This window comes from Mauremys mutica, chromosome 2 (genome assembly GCF_020497125.1).
Source record: "Mauremys mutica isolate MM-2020 ecotype Southern chromosome 2, ASM2049712v1, whole genome shotgun sequence".
Taxonomy (NCBI): Eukaryota; Metazoa; Chordata; order Testudines; family Geoemydidae; genus Mauremys; species Mauremys mutica.
In genome coordinates, this window is record NC_059073.1 from 55,214,852 (window position 1) to 55,239,946 (window position 25,095).

Here is a 25,095-nt window from a genome sequence, read left to right on the forward strand (position 1 = left end):
ACTTCCTCTGAGGGGAATCTGGGAGACAGCATACCTGCATCCATCCAATTTACCCATAAGAATTAATGTAAACAGGGGTGGGGCGGTGTTAGGTTCCAGGGAAATTTGGTTGATGTGGTGAAGTCAGAGGGTGGGATATTTCCCAAGGAATGCCTTGCTGCTAAATGATGAACTAGCACTCCACTGAACCCTCAAGGGTTAACACATTGTTGTTAATGTAGCCTCATACTCTACAAGGCAGCACAAATGGAGGGAATGGAGACAGCATGGCAGACAGAGAAAGAGACACACACCATGTGTGTGTGAGAGAGAGAGATGCTCCTTGATCTTTTAAGTACGCTGACCCCACTCTAAGTACATTGCCTTTTTAAGTACGGTAGATCAGCAAGTTGAGACAGCAGCTGCTGCCAGCCAGCTCCCTCAGTCCTGAGCCCTGTTATGTCCCGCCCTGCTCTATGGAGAATTTGACCCTTTTATTCAAAATTACCAATCATTCTGTTGAATTCCCCCTTCGCACCCCACCCCCAAGAGAACAATTTTGGATTATCAAAAATAATTATGTTTCAAGTTAGCTGATACCAAAAGATAATGTTTCCAAATTGTATTTTGTAAAGAGGAGGTAGCTGTTATTTATCAATATGTGACTATGTTAATTAATAAGACTGGTTGCTCAGAGTAGTTTGGTTATTCAAGATTATTTAAGTAAAGATACTAATCATCACAGTAATATGACATGAAATTCTTGCCATTACCTTTCCTATCATTTTAAAGTTAATAGGCATTTCATTCTGTGCCTAATGCAATAGCATGCCTGCATAATCTATGCAACCAGATGATTCCTTGTGATAGATTTGTTGTATACTGTAAATATTCTATTACTCTGCATAAACTTTTTTCATTGCACAAATTCTCCTAAAACATAAAAATAGAGCTAATTTGCCTTTCCTTAAAGTGACCCTTATGAGATAATTGTTTAAGCAATTCATTCAAATTAAAAAGAGAAGCTCACAATTGAGAATTGGCTGCCGTTAGCAAATTCTTCCTCTACTGGAAGTAGAATGCATAAGAGAAATGGGTGGGGCTGGCCTCACACAGACTTTTGTTGCTTGAATGGTGTGCCGGAATGTGTACATTACTTTTGCAGAGGAAGAGGGGGATATTACACCTGTTTCCAGGTGCCAAGCACAATTTTGCCGCAATCATTTTTAAAATGTCATAGAACAGAAATTAGAGATGGGAAGGAACTATTAGATCATTCTGTCCATCCCCACATGATGAGGAATTATGCCCTACAGTGGGCTCTTCAGTGCTTTGCCTATTATCAAGGGACTCATCTGATGGGGCTTTTACCACTTGTGATAGATATTGGGGAAGCTATGCCACAGTCTATCAAGCATCACTCCTAAGAATTTTTTCCTTATAACTGGCCTAAATTTTCTCTTGTCCAACTTCATCCCATTAGCCACACTGGGTAAGCCCCTTTGGCAAAACTCTAAATATTCATTTCACCCTTTTTATACTTTCAGAAAATGGGGAACAAATTGAGCACAATCAGGAACTAAATGAAACATCTTTGAAATACAATGTAGATAGCAATATCCATTATGCAACATGGTATTTGGGTTTTCAACCCCCGTCTGTTTAGTGGCGGACAGCATACGTAACTCCTATATATAAATTCTGGCTCTCCAGAAATAGCACACAGAAAAAAACAACCCAATCTTACAGAACATAACATTCCTACAAATACTGCTAAAATAAACCCTTGGATTAATTTCAGATACCATTCTTGAGATAAACTTGTTCCTACTAGAACAGACAGATTGAATATGCTTAAACAGGGGTTAGAAGTAAATGTCAGCTATAGCCAGCACAGGGTGGAATGAATTCCTACAGTCAAGTATTCTCATTGGTACCACAGCTTTGGACCTCCCCCCACTATGGCTGCTGGATCTGCAGCCCACTGCCATTCTTGCTCCTGATGCCCAAATTTGAGCAGCGATTCAGTTTTGGCTTCTGGCAAATTGGGAGTAGCTATTAAAACCAACCAAACTATAACTACCCAGGGTTTTCGAACACCCATTATTGGCTACTTAAAAAGCATCCACCGTCATAAGAAATCCATTGCCTGCTAAACTGGGAAAAAAAGAGTTGTGGATACTGCACTCTAATTAAACTCTTAATAGGATATTGTCTGGAAGGTGGTGGAAGGAGCTTGAATGAAGCTTTCAGAAATCTCCCATTATTGTCCCATACTACTGGACATTTTCTCATCTTGTCTTATCTCAGGAAGAAATTCACTTTGTCAGTTCTTACTCTTTGGCCTCAAATGATTTATGGTACTATTCAAACATGCCACCAAAGCCTGTAGTGGCGGTGGAATAGGATAATAGGTTAACCATTCTCCATTACCTTTATTGAAATTGAATTCAATTAGTTTTTGTATAGTGTTCGATTAAAATTGGTCTGTTTCAATGTGTGACAACCATAGAATTTGGCTTTGTGCATTTTTTTTGTTAAAAGTTTTCTAACATTTTGAAAAGCAATATCCTTTAATAAAACAAAACCTTTCTAAACAAGTATGACAGAAATACAATTCAGATTAGCTCAGTTCTGTGGGAGCTGGGACATAGCTCACCTTTTAAATATAGGCTACTGTAGGCTTTATGGTTATATTTAGCTCATAACCTTACAACTTTCTGTTTGACTAGACTGCACTGCCATCACCAAAATGTATCTGTCCAGAAAGCATAGCCTCCAAAAGATCATTTATATACCTGATAAGGAGGGAGAGATGGCCTAGTAGTGACCCCTGTGGAAACCCATATATTACTCTCTGAACCCTGAACCACTGCCTTTTAAAATGACGTCTGTTTCCTGTTCTTGAACAATTTCTTAATCAATTCTAATAGCTCTTGTCTTATATTGTACTTGCTGATTTGGTAAACCTATTTGTTTCATGGCAGAAGCTTTCCTGAAATCCAAATAAATATCTTCTTTTGTCTTCCCATTACATATTTATACACAAAGAACTCTAGCAAATTTATCAGTTATGTTTTTACCTTCAGAAATTCATGCCCACAGTTTATTGCTTCATTCTCCATTTCTAAATAGTGTGTTCTCTTTCTTACTCTGCATGTTCCCACACAAGAGGTCAGGCAAACAGGTAATGTATATACAGTAGTTTGCATGATTTTCCTTGGATCCATGTGTAACCCTTCTGCCTCTCTGAGTTGGCAGCAACAAGGGACGGGTTCAGTATCTAGGGGTTCCGTTTTAATAACACAATGCAAAACCAGCTCAAACCCCCACTCAGTGACCTGGGACAATTACATACCACCCCCCTGTGGGCGCCTCTAGGAGGCAATACTTCCCCTCTCGCAAGCACAGAGTCTGAGTGTAGCAAAATCCTTTTAATAAAGGAAGGAAACAATGCGGCATTATGTTGGGGAAACACCACAAACAGGATTCATAACACAAACCATGAACAAAAGACCCACCTCCAAGTAAGTTTGGCAATGTCCTTTTCCCCTCAGGGTCTTAAGTCCAAATCACCCCAAAGTCCAACAAATCAAAAGTCTCTGTCCCTGGTCAGTGCCGCCCCAGAGGTCAAAAGTTTATCTGTAGAGTCTTACCTCCCCAGCCTGGGTGGAATTGAGGGGGGGGGGCACACGAGGTGTTAAGGGGCACCTTACGTGGTCCGAAGCCGACTGCCCTGCCTCTCCATGGAGTTCTGCTGCAGCTTTCACCACGAACGGCTCTGCTCCACCAGCCGCTCTGCTCCACTCCGCTCCTCCAGCCGTCCTCGCAAACTGCTCCGCTCTGCTCCACTCACTGTTCTGTGGGCCGCTCCAACCATCCCACAAGCTGCTCCGCTCCGCCAGCTGCTCCAGTCTGCCAGCCGTCCCATGAACCACTCCAGCTGTCCCCACAAACTGCTCAGCTTCACCCTGCTGTACTCCACTCACCGCTCCAACCATCCTGCAAACTGCTCTGCTCACCGCTTAGCAATATATCTTCAGGCTCCCCCACTAGTTAACACAGCACTCAGTGATCTCAGCTCAGTAATTTTAGCCCTTGTAGTAGGGGAACCCCAGTGCTGGTACACCATTGGCCCAAAGTGAATTCAGCTCAGCAGTCTCTAACTAGACTCCTAATGAAATCAAAAGTAGCTCTGCTATTCAACAGGAGAGGGAGAAGGTGCAATTGTTGTGCCAGGCCCTCAAAGGGGGCCCATACCATCAGGTACACATACCTGTCCCCAACCTTTTTCAATTCACTGGGTTTTGGAACCCATGTCCCTTGTCTAGCGAGTGCTATCTCGTTGATGGTGAGACCCTCTGTCATAAAACAGTCTCATAGTCCTTCATTCACATAATCAGGGTAACAACACTTTATTCCTCCTACCCCCAATAACTGAGAAATTGGGGATCCCACAGCTGTCAAAGTGACCATTCTTGGCTGCCATGGGCTCATGCCAGGTGGAGTGGGTGTGCCTATGCAAACAAGATCAGCCCCCTAAGTTCTTTTCCACACTCACCATAATTCACCACCAGATGTCAGGGTAGAGCTCATCCTGACTCTGCTTACACATGCTTAGCTATTCAGTGATATTTCCTTACTCTTTAGTGAGCTAACAACAAATCTTTGCCAAAGGGTTTTTCTCTGCACCCTTTGCTCCTTTCTTCAAAATTCTAGTATGTAATATCTGACTACCTTTCTATTAGGATTGGACAAATGTTTGTAGTTTAAAATGTGATTGGACCCAAATCTTTGTTTGCCCCTCACTCCAAATGGAACCCGATCCTTTTCTGTGGTTCACAAAATTATCAGGTAACAGCAAATTTTTGATTCTTCTTCCTAGCACTGACCAATCACCACAGTGGGATGTACCAAGTGGCAAGAATCCATCACAGGGAAGGTAAGCAATTTTAAGAACTTGGTCCATTTTAGGAGCCTGGAATTTTGAGACATCTTATTTAGAAACTGTAGCAGAAGTGCTGAACTTTCTTGTTCCCTCGAGCTAGGAACTTTCTTGTTCCCTTGAGATAGGAACAAGTCCATCCCAAAGAGATGAGTTACCATTAGGAAGGCAGTTTGGCTGAGATTCCACTCTATTTAGTCTGTTCTACTATTAGTTTATCTGTTCTGCTGCTTTTCTCTTTCTTTGAAGAGTTTTAAGAATTATAGATTTGTTTTTTTCTCTCCACATGACATGAAGCAAACCCCATCCTTGTGGAGCTGTTGGGAGTTGGTTCCTCCCTGTTGATTGGTATTTGCTATTAATGTTCCATTACCTGTCATGCTCAGAATGGGCTGAAGATGTGTTTCCTTCCAAATTCCTTCCTTCCGTCATTCAAGTGAGCTTTCCATCCAATAGACAGGTATTCATAGCAATACTATCAGAGGTTCCTCTAATGCAGTGGTTTTCCAACTGCGGGTCGCAATCCAGTTCTGGGTCATGGAATGTAAGGCACTGGATCACAGCAGCTCTGGTCAGCACCACCAACCAGGCCATTAAAAGTCTCTTCAGCAGTGCTGCTCGGCTAAGGCAGGCTAGTCCCTAACTGTTCTGACACCGCGCTGTGTCCCAGAAACAGCCAGCAGCAGGTCCGGCTCCTAGGCCAGGAGAAGGGGGGCATGGGGCTCACTCACACTGATAGTACTTTATAATTAGCCCTAATAATTAATGGGATTTTCTGTGTAGCAATGTACTAGTGAGTAAGCGTTGCACAATCTGGTCCATTTGTATTCAGCCTCTGATTGTCTAAATTATTAGTGAAGGTATCAACAGCTGTCAATTCCATATAACCATTCCAATCGTAACACCATCACTAGCAGCAATGAGCATTAATGTATAATCAATGATTTTGGGGCACTGTATCAATTTGAATGAGAAAATAAAATCTCATTGGAAATTTTGGATATGTAAGGAATGCAGGAACAGTGTAGCCAAAATTTATCTTAGGCACCTTACTCCTATTAATTTCAGTGAGGGTTATAGAACTGAAACATCTTTGAAGATCTAGGCCTTAGGCCAGATCTACAAAAAGTATTTAGGCACCTAATGGTGCAGAGAAGCACCTCATGGTATTTACACATGTGCCTAGTGAATTATATGCTTATCTGCCATTGACTTTCAGTGAGAACTAGACATCTAATCTGTTTAGGCACTTGTGTAAATCCTATCAGCTTTCTCTCTGCACCTTGAGTTGCCTAGCTACCTTTGTAAATCCAGGACTTAGAGGCTTTTTAAATTTTTACCCTCAAAGCTTACAGAATCAGCACTTCCATGATCAAGTTTGAAAAAGGCTGCTCTAGACCTTATGATGAGTAGGCTTAGAAGGATTAGATTTTATAGATAAATGTCGGTTTCACCCTACACACGCAAACTGATGAAACAATATTTCCATCGAAAATAATTGAAATTTGCAAATAGGCAGAGTAAGAAAAATGCTCCTTGAAAACCTAGTAGAGTTTGATTTAAGGCTATTTACTTTGTATATTTTGATGTGTGATGTTGACAACTTGTGTTTTAAAAGTTGGAAAGCTTTACCTTTTTTAATCTCAACATACTGTCAAAATAATTATTGTCTCATACCTTCATAATTTCCCACAACTGTGAAAATTTAAATCAATAAAAATAAAAAAATGCTTAAAAATAAACCGATATTATTAATCAAAACTATTTTTAAAAATCTAATTCTGCCAAGTCTAATTATTGCTTTTCAGATGTACATGCAAAGTAGGTATTTAATTCCTAGTTGTTTTTAGTTGAAATCCTGCACATGTTTTCAGCCTGAGCACTTGTACATAACATAAGAATAGCCATACTGAGTCACACCAATGATCCATCATCCTAGTATCCTGTCTTCAGTATCCTGTCTACCAGATGTTTCAGAGGGAATGAACAGAACAGAGCAATTATTGGGTAATTCATCCCGTCAACCAGTCCCAACTTCTGACAGTCAGAGATTTAGGGATACCCAGAGCATGAACTTTTCTAATTCTTTGTTGAACCGAGTTGTACTTTTGGCATTTACAACATACCCTGGTAGCGAGTTCCACAGGCTGACAATGTGTTGTGTGAAGTACTGCCTTATGTATGTTTTAAACTTGCTGCCTGTTAATTTCATTGTGTCACCCGTAGTCCTTGTGTTATGTGAAGGGGTAAATATGCACTTTCTTTACACTATTCATGATTTTATAGACCTCTATCATAGCTCCACCTTAGCTGTCTCTTTTCTAAAATGAGCAGTCCCAGTCTTTTTAATCTCTCCTCATATGGAAGATGTTCCATAGCCCTAATCATTTTTGTGGCCCTTCTCTTTACTTTGTCCAAATCTAAAACATCTTTTTTGAGATGGGGCAACCAGAAGTTCACACAATATTTAAGGTGTGGGCATACCATAGCTTTATATAGTGACATTATGATATTTTTTGTTTTATTTCCTTTCCTAATGGTTCATAACACTCCATTAGTTGTTGTGGAGCGTTTTTGTTTTGTTTTTACATCTATATGTGATAATTCTGTTCTTTACTATAGTTTCAACCAATTTGCCTGGTACTAAGTATAGGCTGACTGGCCTATAATTGGCAGGATCATCTATGCAGTCTTTTTTAAAACTTGGTGTTACATTAGCTAGCCACCATTAGCTATATGTCAAAGAGACTGGTTTTAAGTGATAAGTTACATACCACAGGTAGTAGTTCTGCAATTTCATTTTTCAGTTCCTTCAGAACTCTTAGGTGATCACCACCTAGTGCTGGTGATTTATTACTGTTTAATTAATCAGTTTGTTCCAAAACCTCCTTTATTGACCCTCAATATGGGGCATTTCCTCAGATTTGTCACCTAAAAAGAATGAGCCAGGTTGTATGTAGCTATAATTTATTATTATTATTATTATTATTATTATTATTATTATTACAGTAGCACCTGGATGCACTAGCCAAGTTCTGGGCTCTGTTGAATGTATGTGCAGTACTCACACAGTCAGAGTCGATAGACCCAGAGAGCTTACAGTTTTCTAATCTTAAAAAAGGTGAACTTTGTAATTAATAAATTGTTCAAACAGCACAGATGGCAGTTCTTGTATGGTCCCCTTCTCCTTGCCACCAAAAATATTGCCTGATGAAACTTCTCTTGTTTTCTGGATATGTGCCAAATTATCAGTTATATTCTCTTCAGCTGTGACAAGCTTAACTAGTAATCACAGGTTTCAGAGTAGCAGCCGTGTTAGTCTGTATCCGCAAAAAGAACAGGAATACTTGTGGCACCTTAGAGACTAACAAATTTATTTCAGCATGAGCTTTCGTGAAGAAATGAGCTGTAGCTCACGAAAGCTCATGCTGAAATAAATTTGTTAATCTCTAAGGTGCCACAAGTACTCCTGTTCTTTTAACTAGTAATGTTGATTAAAGAGAAGTAAGCTGTTTTTCCCTCTAAATGTTTATATTACAAACTAATACTAATATAGTATTAAGATTTATTAAGGAAGGATTCTCAACAAATCTCCTTCTTTCTTTTATATTATATGGATATAGGGTATGCCATACTGGATCAACCCATTTTCCCATCTGATTTGGTACTGTGATTCTGACATCATCTTCCCGCATGACCCAACACTGAGACTGCCCCTTAGTAAATATGGAAGAGAGCACAATGAGCTTCTCCTGCCATCCAGAGACAGAAAAGTGGGCTCATGACATGGTTCCTGACAGAATAGCTGTGCATCAAAACTTTCATTCAGTGAGTGCCTGGGGCTGTGGCAGCCAATAGTGTATTCCAGCCTGATGGACTGCCTGTGCATGGGAAAAGAGATTTTATTGAAGTGTGATTCAGAGGAACTACTGTATGGTGTGTTAATCACACAGTATGATGTTACTGAAAAACTAATGATGTAAAGTGAATGAGAAACAACAATTTGTTTTTAAAAAGTATTATATAAAATATTAATGCTTTGTGAAGCAATCTTTTCAATAGATTAGTTACCATTAATTCAGTGCGTTGGATTCCATGGTGATCTGTCACAACTTTAAATCAGAGCAAAAGTGGTTACGGATTTATTCATAGATCAATAAGAAATCACAATGCCCTTATAAATCATTCTGTCTTGTCAAAGAAAAATCACCATCAATAGACTGTAACACCTTATTTTGAAGCAGTGTCTTTTCTTTGCAAAAGTAGAATACAAATGCAGTACAGATCTCACTACTGTGTAGAACATGTGCAGGAAAAGGGCTAGAGTTTTTCTCTCGCGTGCATGCGTGTGCACACACAAACACTTCCTTCTATGTTTTGCACTCACTTTTTATTTTTCTTCATAACATCAGACATAGTAACTCCCCACTTAACGTAGTTACGTTCCTGAAAAATATGACTTTAAGTGAAACGATTACATCAGAATGAATGTAAATGGGGGAGTTAGGTTCCAGAGAATTTTTTTTTGCCATACAGTACAGTACTATAGCTGGGAAGTGCCCCCGCCTTACCCCACACAGGCAGGCGAGAAGGCGAGAAGGTGCTATAAGCTAGGAGAAGCATGTTGTGCTGTAGCAGCGGCAGCTTCCCCTGTTCTGCCAGCACCAGGGGCGGGGGACTCAACCCAAGCTCCCACCCTTAACCCGTCTCTTCTTCCCCCCTCCTTCCCCTTTACTCCGCATGCTGTGCCCTCGCTCCTCCCCCCTCCCTCCCCTGCCTCTTGCCCGCAGCAATCAGCTGGCTTGCGGTGTTCGGGGGCAGGAGGGAGGGGGGAGGAGCGAGGCCTCGGTGCACAGCCTCCCCCTCCCTGCCCTGCCTCCTGCCCCCAGCAATCAGCTGGTGTGCAGCATTCAAGAGGCAGGGGAGGGAGGGGGAGCCTGAGTGCTCCTCTTCCCTCCCTCCTGAATGCTGCAAGCCAGCAGATTGCCGCGGGCAGGAGGTGGGGGAGGAGGAGGAGGAAGGCGCTGATCCGTGGGGCCGTTCAAAAGCTTAAAAGGCCATGCCATGTGACTGGGATGGGTTGACCACTAGGTACCACTGCCCTTAAGGATGCAGATTATCCCATCACACTCCCCCTTCCCAGTGTCTTATCTGATTTCTGTCTCCCACCTCCCCCAGCTCCCGGTCTTCACCCCAGGCCCCTTGTTCCAACCTTCTCTCTTCCCAGAGCTGACACCTCATCCCTCTGCTTTTCAGTCTATTTCTCAGTGTTGCCAGCTCTCGCAACTTCATCATGAGTAACACAATTTTGGCTTCTGCTGAAGCCAGTCTCACGATGACTCAAGAAGCTCCAGCTCTCATGTGATTTCCAGCCTGGGTCAGTGGAAAGCCCTTCTTTACTCTACCTCTTACACAAGACTGGAAAGGAACTTCTAGGTCAGTGTTTCCCAAACTTGGGATGCTGCTTGTGTAGGGAAAGCCCCTGGCAGGCCGGGCCGGTTTGTTTGCCTGCCCCGTTCGCAGGTCCGGCTGATTGCGGCTCCCACTGGCCATGGTTTGCCACTCCAGGCCAATGGGAGCTGCTGGAAGCGGTGGCCAGTATGTCCCTCGGCCCAAGCCTCTTCCAGAAGCTCCTATTGGCCTGGAGCAGCGAACTGAGGTCAGTGGGAGCCGCGATCGGCTGGACTTGTGGACGGGACAGGTAAACAAACCGGCCCGGCCCGGCCCGCCAGGGGCTTTCCCTACACAAGTGGCATCCCAAGTTTGGGAAACACTGCCCTAGGTCATCATGTCTAGCCCCCAGCTATCGCAGGCAATCTTGTCATATAATCTCATTCATAAATTTAGCAAGCTCCACCTTAAAGCTAATTAGGTTGTTTTCTCTCCATTGCTCCCATGTATGTGTTTGTGGGGAATGCTTCCAGGGCATGTGCAGGGCAAGGAGCAATGTGGGGGGAAATGACAGGTGATCCACCTAGACCCTTCTTGCGACCCACTGGTGGATCGGGGCCTACCATTTAGGAATCACTGGATTAGAGTAGCCTTGAGTCTGCTGTAAAACTGGCCAGCTGGGCCCATTAGGTACTAGATGTAGATGAGAATATATGCCTGGAGCATTAAACAGGAGGAACATGATTAGTAAATACTGAATAACAAATAACTCACTTCCTGTATGAATTTAGGGACGAACAATCATTCATGCTAAAATATGTGACAATTTTCAGATTCACAAATATTTTTGGAAATATCCAGCAGTCATCACAATGACTGCAAATATGTAATATGACCTTCACCAATAATAGAAGAGTGAAGTTGGTCCCTTAATTCTTGAATATATGTATAAAACTATTTTTTATTATTCATCCAGATGTACTAAATACAATGTGCAGTAAGATATTAACTTTTATATGAAGAAATTCAGGTGAGTGACATGCATTCCTTTGGTAATGACATGAGCTGGTTGCCCTGTTATCAGGATGTAAGATGATAATTACTTATGCTAGCTAGTTTGTGAGTGGGTGGCTGGATGTGGAACAACAGAATTGACCCAACGTTGGGTCTGATGCTGAACTGAACTCGATGATTTTAGAAGGCTTGGCCCGGTTCTGATAGTATCCTCACAGCTTGATCAAACATGACTCTTGGATTCTACCTATAAAATCCATCAAGGCAAATCAGCTGGCACAGCTGATGTCTTACTATATCATGTACTATGGGGTTTCAATAAGATCAGAACTATGCAATCCATTTTGGGGCATTTCTGAATCTAGAAACCCTCATGCTATGATCCCCATCCTGTTAGACTTCACAATTAAACAGAATTGGGATGGATCTGTGTGTGGGATACCTTTAGTGATCACCTAAGTGCTTCAGGAAGTAATGCTGGTGATTCAAGAGGTGGAATTCATCCCTCCAAAGCCTTGAACCTATGAATACTTGCACGTATTCTTAACTGTTGATACATAATAAGTCTCACTGACATCAAAAGAACTGCTCACATACAAAAGTGTTTGCAGGATTGGGGCCTACATCAGCACTAACCAGGCCCAGCACAATGTTAAATGGAACCATGCTGCTAGAGGTGCTGCCTTTTGGATACGCTGTACAATGACGGTCATGAACACTTCTGGGTATTAAAGATACCAAGATTCTTTTTTCATAGGAGTAGGAATGTTTGACTCCGGTGTGATGGCCAAGTTCTACCTCAGGTGGTAACATTCGGTCTGTGTAAATTCCCTGTGGAGCATCACTTGGATACAGTAGTCTTCTTCACATTGTGCCCACAGCTGGCAGCCCCCCATCAGCTCCCCTACATCCCCCAGTGCTTCCCACTCACCGGCGGACCCCACGGATCAGCGCCTTCCTCCTCCTCCCGCCTCCCTCCTGAATGCTGCAAGCCAGCAGATTGCCGCGGGCAGGAGGTGGGGGAGGAGGAGGAAGGCGCTGATCCGTGGGGTCCTCCGGTGAGTGGGAAGCACTGGGGGATGTAGGGGAGTTGATGGGGGGCTGCCAGCTGTGGGCAAAGCAGGCAGCCAAACGACATTATAGTGAAGCATTGCCCAACTTTAAATGGAGCATGTTCTGTAATTGAGCTGGGACATAAGATTGAAACAACGTTAAATTTGAGGACATTAAGTGAGGAGTTACTGTATAGCATTTGCTTCACCAGAAGCGATGGAAACTGATGCTGGATATATCCCAACAAGTGAGCTTTTGAGTCAAACACCCACAGGTTTACGGTCTTCTCTGATCCCTTTTGGGTCCTTTCCCTTTTCCCACTCATCTCCTATTGATTTAGAGATCTTAGGTTGTGACTTTAGTACAGCTCAGGACAAGAGGTGGTATGAAAGCTGCTGCAACCCAGGAATAGCCCAAGGAGGCACCCTACCTGGTTCCACCTTGCTTTATGGGGATAGTCATCTACTGGTGCCCTATACCAGCAGTGAATTATTATATCCTTTTACTGGGTCAGCTGCTCAAGCCACGTATTGAAGAGGGCGGAGTCAAGGCTCCACCCATTTACCCACCCACCTTCTGCAGGGAAGGAGTAAATAGGGCTAGTAGTCCCATTTTCTCAGACACATGCTTGAGGTAGCCTACATAGGAACATTAGGACCATTCTTACTCCATTATACATACATTTAGTCTGTGTCTGAATCTAGCACTCAGAATATACATGGCTACCTCGATATAACGCCACCTGATATAACATGAATTTGGATATAACGTGGTAAAGCAGTGCTCTGGGGGGGCAGGGCTGCGTGGGGGCTCCGGTGGATCAAAGCATGTTCAATATAACACAGTTTCACCTATAATGCAGTAAGATTTTTTGGCTCCCAAGGACAACGTTATATCGAGGTAGAGGTGTATATGGCGCTTTTACTGTGCTATGGAAAGTACTGAACTAGATTTTTCTTCTCTACACTCAACCAGACCTTTTTCTCCTCCTCTAAGGGACCCTATCCTTCCTTTCCCCATCTCCACCCCAACTCCCTTGGCCAGAACTTGTTCCCTGTCTCTTTCTCGTAGACTCCCCTGATTCTTCTTTCATTACCCCAAGTGGCTCTGTTATATTTTCCAGCATCACATCAGATGCAGTGCAGAGTTTCAGCAGCTCTAGCAGACTCTGGGCCATCTGCTACAATGGTACTTAATATCTTATAGCATCTTTTGTGCTAAACAATCTCAACATGCTTTACACACCCAAAACTGAGACAAGAACTAAATATAGGGTCACTTCATCCACTATTGAAGTCTGGTGCAAAACATGGCAGCTATTTAACAAAGTGCAGCAATAATGCACAACAGTTTGGGGCACAATGTGAAGAAGACTACTGTATCCAAGTGATGCTCCACAGGGAATTTACACAGACCGAATGTTACCACCTGAGGTAGAATTTGGCCATCACACCGGAGTCAAACATTCCTACTCCTATGAAAAAAGAATCTTGGTATCTTTAATACCCAGAAGTGTTCATGGCCGTCATTGTACAGCGTATCCAAACGGCAGCACCTCTAGCAGCATGGTTCCATTTAACATTGTGCTGGGCCTGATTAGTGCTGATGTAGGCCCCAATCCTGCAAACACTTTTGTATGTGAGCAGTTCTTTTGATGTCAGTGAGACTTATTATGTATCAACAGTTAAGAATACATGCAAGTATTCATAGGTTCAAGGCTTTGGAGGGATGAATTCCACCTCTTGAATCACCAGCATTACTTCCTGAAGCACTTAGGTGATCACTAAAGGTATCCCACACACAGATCCATCCCAATTCTGTTTAATTGTGAAGTCTAACAGGATGGGGATCATAGCATGAGGGTTTCTAGATTCAGAAATGCCCCAAAATGGATTGCATAGTTCTGATCTTATTGAAACCCCATAGTACATGATATAGTAAGACATCAGCTGTGCCAGCTGATTTGCCTTAATGGATTTTATAGGTAGAATCCAAGAGTCATGTTTGATCAAGCTGTGAGGATACTATCAGAACCGGGCCAAGCCTTCTAAAATCATCGAGTTCAGTTCAGCATCAGACCCAACGTTGGGTCAATTCTGTTGTTCCACATCCAGCCACCCACTCACAAACTAGCTAGCATAAGTAATTATCATCTTACATCCTGATAACAGGGCAACCAGCTCATGTCATTACCAAAGGAATGCATGTCACTCACCTGAATTTCTTCATATAAAAGTTAATATCTTACTGCACATTGTATTTAGTACATCTGGATGAATAATAAAAAATAGTTTTATACATATATTCAAGAATTAAGGGACCAACTTCACTCTTCTATTATTGGTGAGGGTCATATTACATATTTGCAGTCATTGTGATGACTGCTGGATATTTCCAAAAATATTTGTGAATCTGAAAATTGTCACATATTTTAGCATGAATGATTGTTCGTCCCTAAATTCATACAGGAAGTGAGTTATTTGTTATTCAGTGTTTACTAATCATGTTCCTCCTATTTAATGCTCCAGGCATATATTCTCATCTACATCTAGTACCTAATGGGCCCAGCTGGCCAGTTTTACAGCAGACTCAAGGCTACTCTAATCCAGTGATTCCTAAATGGTAGGCCCCGATCCACCAGTGGGTCGCAAGAAGGGTCTAGGTGGATCACCTGTCATTTCCCCCCACATTGCTCCTTGCCCTGCACATGCCCTGGAAGCATTCCCCACAAACACATACATGGTCTCACTTCCGCAGGGCTGGGGCAGCAGACAATGAAGTGGGGAGCGGCACAGAGGAAATGGCTGGAGCCAGCAAGTGGACAGTCATTTCTGAGGAGCAGAGAAAATAACCAGCTGCAAGCCCCCAAGGAAACAGCTTGGAGATCACCTCAACAAAGGTCTGTAAGGACAGGGTTACTGGCAGTAGCCATAGGATCAGAGGGGACAGTGCTGGGAGAGTGAATGCAAGGAGTGTGGGGGGTAGCTGAGCAGGGGTTTGGAGGGTGCCCCCACTTTAAATGGCCCTCTACAGCCCTGTATGCCAGCTCATAGCAAACAATAGTAACTTTTATATAGACATACACAGTATCTCTACAATGGTGGCTCCACAAAAAAGACAAAATGTAGTTGTGGATCCTCTTAGTAAAAACTTTGTGTGTCACTATTCTAATCAATACTAGTAAACTACGCTCACCAGCCAGGAACTGCCAGATTGTAGATGCACAATAGCTATGTCCCTTCTCATTTGCTGATGAAGAGATATGGCTACTTTTCAGTCAATCAGGATTGGATTTTTTTCTAAAAGATATGCTTCAGGAATTATTTGGGGGAACTGCTATGGCCTGTGTTATGGAGGACATCAGACTAGATGACTACAATGGTCCCTTCTGACCTTGGAATTGGTAAATCTAAACCATCAGAGGAGTGAAGGTCCAGAACAATGGTCCAATGGGAGCAATGGAGAGAAAACAACCTAATTAGCTTTAAGGTGGAGCTTGCTAAATTTATGAATGAGATTATATGACAAGATTGCCTGCGATAGCTGGGGGCTAGACATGATGACCTAGGGCAGTGTTTCCCAAATTTGGGATGCCACTTGTGTAGGGAAAGCCCCTGGCGGGCCGGGCCGGGCCGGTTTGTTTACCTGTCCCGTCCACAAGTCCAGCCGATCGCGGCTCCCACTGACCTCAGTTCGCTGCTCCAGGCCAATGGGAGCTTCTGGAAGAGGCTTGGGCTGAGGGACGTACTGGCCACCGCTTCCAGCAGCTCCCATTGGCCTGGAGTGGCAAACCATGGCCAGTGGGAGCTGCAATCAGCCGGACCTGTGAACGGGGCAGGCAAACAAACCGGCCCGGTCTGCCAGGGGCTTTCCCTACACAAGCAGCATCCCAAGTTTGGGAAACACTGACCTAGAGGTTCCTTTCCAGTCTTGTGTAAGAGGTAGAGTAAAGAAGGGCTTTCCACTGACCCAGGCTGGAAATCACATGAGAGCTGGAGCTTCTTGAGTCATCGTGAGACTGGCTTCAGCAGAAGCCAAAATTGTGTTACTCATGATGAAGTTGCGAGAGCTGGCAACACTGAGAAATAGACTGAAAGGCAGAGGGATGAGGTGTCAGCTCTGGGAAGAGAGAAGGTTGGAACAAGGGGCCTGGGGTGAAGACTGGGAGCTGGGGGAGGTGGGAGACAGAAATCAGATAAGACACTAGGAAGGGGGAGTGTGACAGGATAATCTGCATCCTTAAGGGCAGTGGTACCTAGTGGTCAACCCACCCCAGTCACATGGCATGGCCTTTTAAGCTTTTGAATGGTCTGATAGACACAAGGATGTAGGAGATATTGATAGAGAAGAAGTACTGCCAGGAATAAGTGGTTTTGGGAGGAAATTCCATCACTGTATTTTTAAGGGGGCAGGACCAGGAGCTTTGCAGAGTGGGTGGGACAAGGCTCCCCTGTCACCCAAACAATATGGGATGAGGTTTAAGGAAGGGACCAGCATATATGCTGCCTCTTCCCTCATAGCAAGAGAGATACCAGCAAGAGAAGGTGGGTTTGCTGAACGCTCTGAGCATTAGGACTAATTGCAGAAACAAGGCCAGCGGAAGGAGAAGCTGCTTAAGGCCTTATAGCTGGTTAAATTACAACCCAACTCCAAGGACAAGAGCTGGGGATTCCTGCCTTCAGGAGAAATGGAGCCCTTGTACAACCAAATCTCCCTGTTGTCGGTCATTTCTGCCTGACTCCCAGGCCCCGGCTCTAACAGTAGGCAACACTTCCTTACAGGACTGAGCATAAAGCCCAAGAGTCAAGACCTACCAAGTTGACTGCACTAGACAGACACTCAGCGACTCATTGCTAGGAAGAGAATTCAGGAGTTCTAAGTACCATTCCCCTGCTCCAGTCACTAGACTGCAGTCCATCCCAAAACTGGGAGTAAACCAAGGAGACTGGACTGCCTGCGACATCCACACATATACTTTCAGCCTCTCCAATGGTTTGTTGCTTGCCTGCCGTGTTTCGCCTGTTGTAGAAAACAGTCTTGCTTTGCAGAATACATGAGGAGGCAAAAAGCTCTAATGCATTTACTAGTCCTTAAGCTAATAGTGATTATTATCTACATTAAAGTCAGGTCCTGGAGAAGGGCATAAGAATGATTGTCTGCCTGTGTAAAAGCTTTCGAAGGTTCCTGCTGGCAGCAAAGCTGAGATGTGAGAATTTCGCATGAGTTAGACAGCACTGTAAGAAATAAAACAAACAGGAAATGCTTATACAGGTCTGTCGCATATTAGGTGGGGGTTCCGTTCCGCGGTTATCGCATAAAGCGAAAACCGCGTATAGTCAAAACCCCAAGCCCTTTAAATCCCGCCCGCAGCTCCGGCGGCGGGGGCGGTGGAGGAGGGCATTTAAAGGGCCGTTGGAGCCCTTTAAATGCCCCCCTGGTCCCGCTGCCGGAGCTGCTTTCCGCTGCGGTGGGGAGCCCAGTGGAGCCCTTTAAAGGCCCTCCGGTCCCACCGCCGGAGCTGCGGGCAGGATTTAAAGGGCTCCCCCCGCGCCGCCCAGCTGCCAAAGCTGCAGGCAAGATTTAAAGGTCTCCGCACAGCTTCCCTCCATGGTGGGGAGCCCGAAGGAGCCCTTTAAATCCCGCCCGCAGCTTTGGCAGCTGGGCTGGGGCTGGCATTTAAGGAGCCCAAAGCTTCACGGTGGCTGGAGCCTCGGGCCCTTTAGTTCGCCCCAGGGGCTACCAGCCACCTCTACAGCTGGGAGCCCCCTGGGTGATTTAAAGGCCCTGGGACTCCCAGCCACAGCTGGTGCCCCAGGACCTTTAAATCTTGAGGCCACGCCTCTTCTACTTGAGGGCATGCCCCCTCCCGGATTCCAGACCTTTCAGCGTAAAGCTGAAATCGCGCATGTTAAATGCGCGTAAGTTGCGAGAGACCTTCTTTTCTAGCTTAGCATTTTTGGACATGAGAGATACTTCAGATCAATTTTTTCTCCTCTGCTTTGGAAAAATGAGGCCCTCCCCCCCGATTATGATCTCACTTATGGTGAAGTTAATAGAGTAACAATGATGTAAAATTAGCATGAGATCAAAATCAGGACCTTAATTTCTATATTATGCAGATTAAAATACTTAAGATAAATATTAATGAAAATTACAACAGATAATGGGTAATTAATTGCAGGGCTGAAATTAGTCTCCAAGGAGATTTGATTTAGATCTATGAAAGTAGTGGAAACTTTACAGAATTTTGACAATGAAAATATTAATTTTCTGTATCAATGAATATAAATCATTAATGTTTATGTGATAGGGATTTACAGAGTCCCTGGTAATAAGCTTCTAGACACAATCTATTCTTATAGAAAATTTCATGATCAACCCATTTTATATTGCATATTATATTTTGTGTTATTACAGAGATGGGTGGGGAGTGTCTCTATTTGTTTATTTGACTGTACCGAATACTTTGGATGATTTAGTGTTGCAAATGTACAAGGATTCATTGGGTCTGAACCACATACATCATGTCCCTCTTTGACACTGTGCAAAGGTGGGGAGATAGGATTATGAGCTTACTCCATCTCCATGTCTCTTAGCGCCTCTGAATCTAGGTCTCAGCATCAGTGCTAGTCTTCCATAATCTTTGCCCTCTCTAGGGACAGGCACAAGGGAGCTCACATTCTAGAGCCCTAAGTAGAATCATAATCAGGTGACCCAAGGCTTCGCTATGCCCCAGCTTTCAACCATCATTTTCTTGCAAGTGAGAAAGAGCTATCACAACACAAAACGCTTCTCTCCGGGGAGGCATATGTGGTAGCGCAGCCTCCTTATCCTCACCTGTGGTAGCCCTGTCACGCAGTCGCAGCTGGTTGGCTGCAGGTATTTGGCTGAAGCATGTATTTGGCTGAAACTGTGCCTTTTGGCCCCTAAAGGGAGCCATAGTACTTGCTGAGCAGGAAGCCAGAGGTGTCCTGTCCTCTCCCTTCTATCTCTGAATCAGGGCCAGGAACAGCCTGCCAGGAGTTAGCGTGGGTGGCTGGAGGAGAAGGCTGCAGGACAGCTGCACAAGCTAAGGCCCAGACTCCCTTCCTTCTATCTCCTCTATAGTCAACCGCACCAAGCTCCCCTCAGCTTTTGCCAGCTGCCTGGAATGCGGCTAGCAATGCAGGGAGGAGAACAGGCTCCATGCCCTAGTGAACGTGGGCACAACATGATGGGAATTGACCAGAGTCTTGGCTCAGTCACCCACTGCACTAGCTAGCAAAACTGCAGCCGGGGATGCGCCCTGCACTAAGTGGTCCGGGGTACATGCCCCTCCAAAGATGAGCTTAGAAGGTATATTGATACTCTCTTCTGGTCTGCTCCTTGCTCAGGGCTGCAGCCATGATTGAGCCCACACTAATTACTGATTCAAAAAAAATTATTTCCATGTAGTGTTTTTGTTGACATTAATTTCTTGCAGTATCAGGAAATAAAAACCACAGGGAGTCTGTTATTGAAAGTGTAATTAGGGTTGAAGTCTGGATTAAAAACATTCAGAAAAAAACCATGTTTGATATTTTATAATATAAATGTCTTAATACTGTGTGTGTGATCTTCAGCCAGTATCACACAATGAAAACAAAGAGATACTGAGCATATGTAGAGTCCCACTAATCTAATAAAAGGATACACGTATTTATATTCATCAGCTTTGACCAACACAGGTTTCTGGCTTCAATTCAGCAAAATACCGAAGCACCAGCTTAATTCTAGGCACTTGCTCAATAGCACATAAGCATGTGCTTGATTGCTTTACTGAATTGGGCTATACTTTATGATGGGACCCCTATTAGCCCCTGTGTGATTTTAACAAGTGTTTAACTTTCCCTTTCTGTTAATTTCAGTAATAACCATGGACATAGATTTTTATGTTGAATGGAGGAGAAAAAAACAATTATTAACATTTACAGATTAAAGTTGAATTCTTCCAAGCCTAGATACAGGAAGTCTAGAGTCCAAATAAAGTATATTTCAAAGGTCATATCAAGATTTATAAGCATATTTTTCAGGAAATGCCGATTTAATTTATGCCATAGTTTGCTTTTCCTAAAGAAAGTGAATGAAAAATGAAGAAAGGCACCTCGTTTTCTTTGCCGCTTCCCCCCAGATCTGTAACACACACACACACACACACACATCCCAAGTTCTCCATCCAGTTTAGTCTTGTATAATTAGTAATGGTGCTCTTTTTTTTTTCTTTCCAGTTTGGAGTTGAGTCATTACCCATGACTTTCTGTGCCAGGCTATCATTCTCTACCAGTGAGTTGACAGCAGGCCACAATGGGACTAAATCATACATATCACTTCGCAAATATCAAACTGAAAAAGCTAATGGGGTTTAATATTGTTTATGGGCCATTTACATCCCTGTTTGTTAGCTGCAAACCTCCACTCCTTTTAGATTATAAGCTTTATGCAGAACTGATGGATTGCACAGTTTTTCTCAGGATTACATCCACTGTTTTAGGAATGTATCAGAGGGGTAGCCGTGTTAGTCTGGATCTGTAAAAGTAGCAAAGAATCCTGTGGCACCTTATAGACTAACAGACGTATTGGAGCATGAGCTTTCGTGGGTGAATACCCACTTCGTCAGATGCGTGTATTCACCCACGAAAGCTCATGAGCCAATACATCTGTTAGTCTATAAGGTGCCACAGGACTCTTTGCTGTTTTAGGAATGCATCTTATTTTTCAAAGCGCTCACCCAGAAACTTGGCTGAGAGGGACACCACACACTGTGTGTCCCTGCATATGCCTCTTGTATCAGAAAAGAATGTGCATTGTTATGGTGAACAAAGGAGGATACAGAGGAAAATTAAAATGTGAATAAAACCAAAAAAGAAATAAGTGGAAAAAGAAAAACAGATGGACCTGTGCATGCTTTCCCTGCATGTACAAGGCCCATTATTATGCATACAAACCAGGTACTGTATGTGTTTTTAAATGGTCAGTTGGCGGCATAATAGATTGTGCGCACACACTAGGACACAATTTATGGATATAGTCATTAAATGTAGGTGTACAAATGAGAAATGTTTGGAAATCAGGCCCAATAAATTATTTTCTGGACTGTTTGTAACCAGAGTGTTATATGGTAATATACAAAGGTTACAGAAGATAGAACATTTAAAAAGACCCAACAGCTAAAATAAAAAACAATTAAATTTATCATGCAAGATGAAAGAAAGGAAGATTTATCATTATTGTCCTAGACCTAATTCCTGTCTTGTAGACTGTTTCTTATATGTATACTATCCCTAAGAGAAGGGTGTATATGCTGAGATTTTCCAAGCTGATTAGGGGATTTAGCTGCACAATTCTAATTTAAATTAATGGGATTGTTTGGCTAAATTCCCTAGATGGTTTTGAAAATCTCATATCTAATCTTTAGAGCTGACTATCACCAATTATGGACATTCTACAGTCCTATCAGAATGCTTTCTGTATTGCTTACTTGTTGTTAGAATACATAACCTATATTGGCCCTGTTGCAGTATAAAACCCATTATTTCTATTATTCTTTTTCAGTGAACAATGAGGATAATGAATACCTTAACCCTTTATAAGTTCCACTTAGGTATTTGCACAAAGTTTGGTGTCCCCTCAAACTTCTCTACACTCAGATATCCACCCCAAATACACACTCATCCATTTTATTCTCATCCATAACACTTTACATTCAACAGCAAACACTTTCCAAACTATGGGAACAGACGTGTCACCTTGAGGAAGGAATTCTGGACAAATGCACCACGAATGATATCTTTGAGATACATTAATTATATTTTCATCCTCTGGACAGATGACTAAATTCCCAGTACTTCAATCACTACCACCCAACCATCAAACTCTCTCTAGAACACTCCCACACCAACATCAATTTCCTAGCTACCACAATCAACTTCAGCAATGGAACCCTCCAGACAACTATAGACAAGAAACTGTGGATCACCACACCTACCTTCACAGATTCAGTAACTACTCCAAACGTACCAAGAAATCTCTTATCCACAGCCAGGCACTTAGATGCTACAGAATGTGCTCCAAGGACAAAGTTCAGGAAACACACTTGAGCACACTTAAAACCTCCTTCACTAAACAAGGACACTTGACTAGGGAAGTAAATCTCATCATGGAATGGATTACCCAAATACCCGAAGAAAACTTGCTTCAATATGGGAAGAAAAACAAATTTGACCTCAGACCTCTAGTTGTCACCTACCACCCCACACAGGAACCCATAGTATCATTAAACAATTACAGTCCATAGTCGATGAAGACCGCATCCTGAAAGATATCTTTTCTGAACCACCTCTACTGGCCTTCAAACACCCCGCTCCCCCAACTTCATCAAGTTCACTATCAGAAGTAAGTTCCCCACAGACCAGGACCCACCATCTCAAAGCAGCACCAGACTCTGCCATAAAAACAGATGCAAAACCTGGAGATATATCTCCACTGCTATGAATATCAATACCACCCCCCAACACACCTTTCATGAACCATGGGTCCTACACATACCTATCACAACATGTGGTGTTCTTCATCCATTACCTTAAATGCTCCAGTAACTATGATGTGGTTCAAACCAGACAATCACTACACTCACAAATGAACTCACACAGAAAAATGATGAAAGACAAAAACAGTATATCACCTGTGGTCACATTTTTCACAAAATGCTCACTCCATATCTGACCTCTCTGTTCTCATCCTCCAAGGATACCTGCACAACACCTTCAAAAGATGAGCCAGGGAGCTTAAATTCATAACTTTGTTAGGCACTAAAAATCATGGATTCAGAAAAGACATTGGATTTATGTCTCATTACAACAATCTATAATCCACCAACTCTCCTTTGTCCTATGACTGTAGAGATATTAAGTGCCCACTTCATCTTGAATGGTTTCTTACAACATGTTAATTCATTATGTTCCACCTTGCATTTGGCTGTGGCACTCTGAGCACCTTTTCCCAGATCTGTAAAAAGGCTCTACGTAAGTTTGAAAGCTTGTCTCTCTCACCAACAGAAGTTGGTCCAATAAAAGATATTACTTCACCCACCTTGTCTCTCCAATATCCTGGGACCAACACAGTTACAACAATACTGCAATAGACATACTTAGTTCCTTTAGTTTTTCCTCAGAAGCCCTTATTTTTTTAATCATTCACCAAATTTGTTATTCTCCCATTCTGTCCTGTATGTCTTCCTGGTGTATCATCTTTATCATGTGCCTTATCATGTGAACATTAGTACTTTTGAGAATATATATATATATAATGGCTAGCATTCCCTAGTTAACCGGAAATCCATCTGATTGCAAAGAATGTGTTGGTTTAGGCCCATATGTTTTCAGTGCTTCTATAACACTGAGTGGAGAAAATCACTCCATTTTACTGCAAACTACAAATTATTGCAAAACCAAATTTAAAACTCTAGAAGCAGGGATCGGCAACCTTTGGCATGCGGCCCATCAGGGAAATCCGCTGGCGGGCCAGGACAGTTTGTTTACCTGCAGCATCCACAGGTTCGGCCAATTGCAGCTCCCACTGGCCATGGTTCACCATTCCAGGCCAATGGGGGCTGTGGGAAGTGGCATGGGGCGAGGGATGTGCTGCCCACCACTTTCTGCAGCCCCCATTGGCCTGGAACGGCGAACCGTGGCCAGTGGGAGTTGCAATCCGCCAAATCTGAGGACGCTGCCGGTAAACAAACCGTCCTGGCTTGCCAGCGGATTTCCCTGACAGGCCGCATGCCAAAGGCTGCCGATCCCTGAGCTACACCCTTGCTGCCAAGGACTACAACATCAACCCACACAGAAAGTCTCCAAAACCACAGCATTCAATGCGCACAGGAATGTTGCCTATGTTCACATGAGACTCATCTGGGAAAACCAAACTACATACTTAACTTACTATAGAAAAGAGGTCATTATCTCATACTCCTCAAGGCAGCAGTAGTTCACGATGTGCAGAAATCTGTACCTCAGGGACACATTATGTATCTATGTCAAAGGATTTCTAAGCATTCATCTCAGACAAGCTTGCATCACATTTATGTACACCCTACTCCACGTTTCCATCAATTCTGCAGCAGTCCAACTCATCTCCTTCAATTTTTCAATGTCTTCAGAAAATACACAGAGATTAGCTAAAATGATTGCGAAAAGGGTAGCAATAAAAGATATGAAAAGTATAACCATGAAGGAGTGAGATGAAAGTATAGTGTGGTCCAAGGGAGTATAACAAAGTGTAGAAATAATGGGATAGAATTTTGCAAAGCAAGATTTAAGCAAAAGAGCAGGAAAAATGTCCTAACAGAGAGGTCTAGTCAGCTGTACAGTAGTTTCCCATACAGAAATGCAAGCCCTAGCTCTTGAGGCTCTTAAGCATGGACTGAACAGTTGGTTAATATACTTTAGGTGCAATCCTGCATTAACAGGTGGCTGAATTAAAGAATGCAATAGGCCTCTTCCATCTCCCATTTAAAGGTCCTGTGCTATTAAGTAACAAAGGCCTTTCTTTGTAGTGATTCCATTTGTAAATCAGCTCTATAAATTGCCTCCACCCCTATGCCTCTGTATTGTGGAAACACTGATTGCTCCAGGACTACAAGACTCAAAAGAGAGTCTGATATTTAGCATAACAAGGGTAGTGAGAGACAAAAGGTA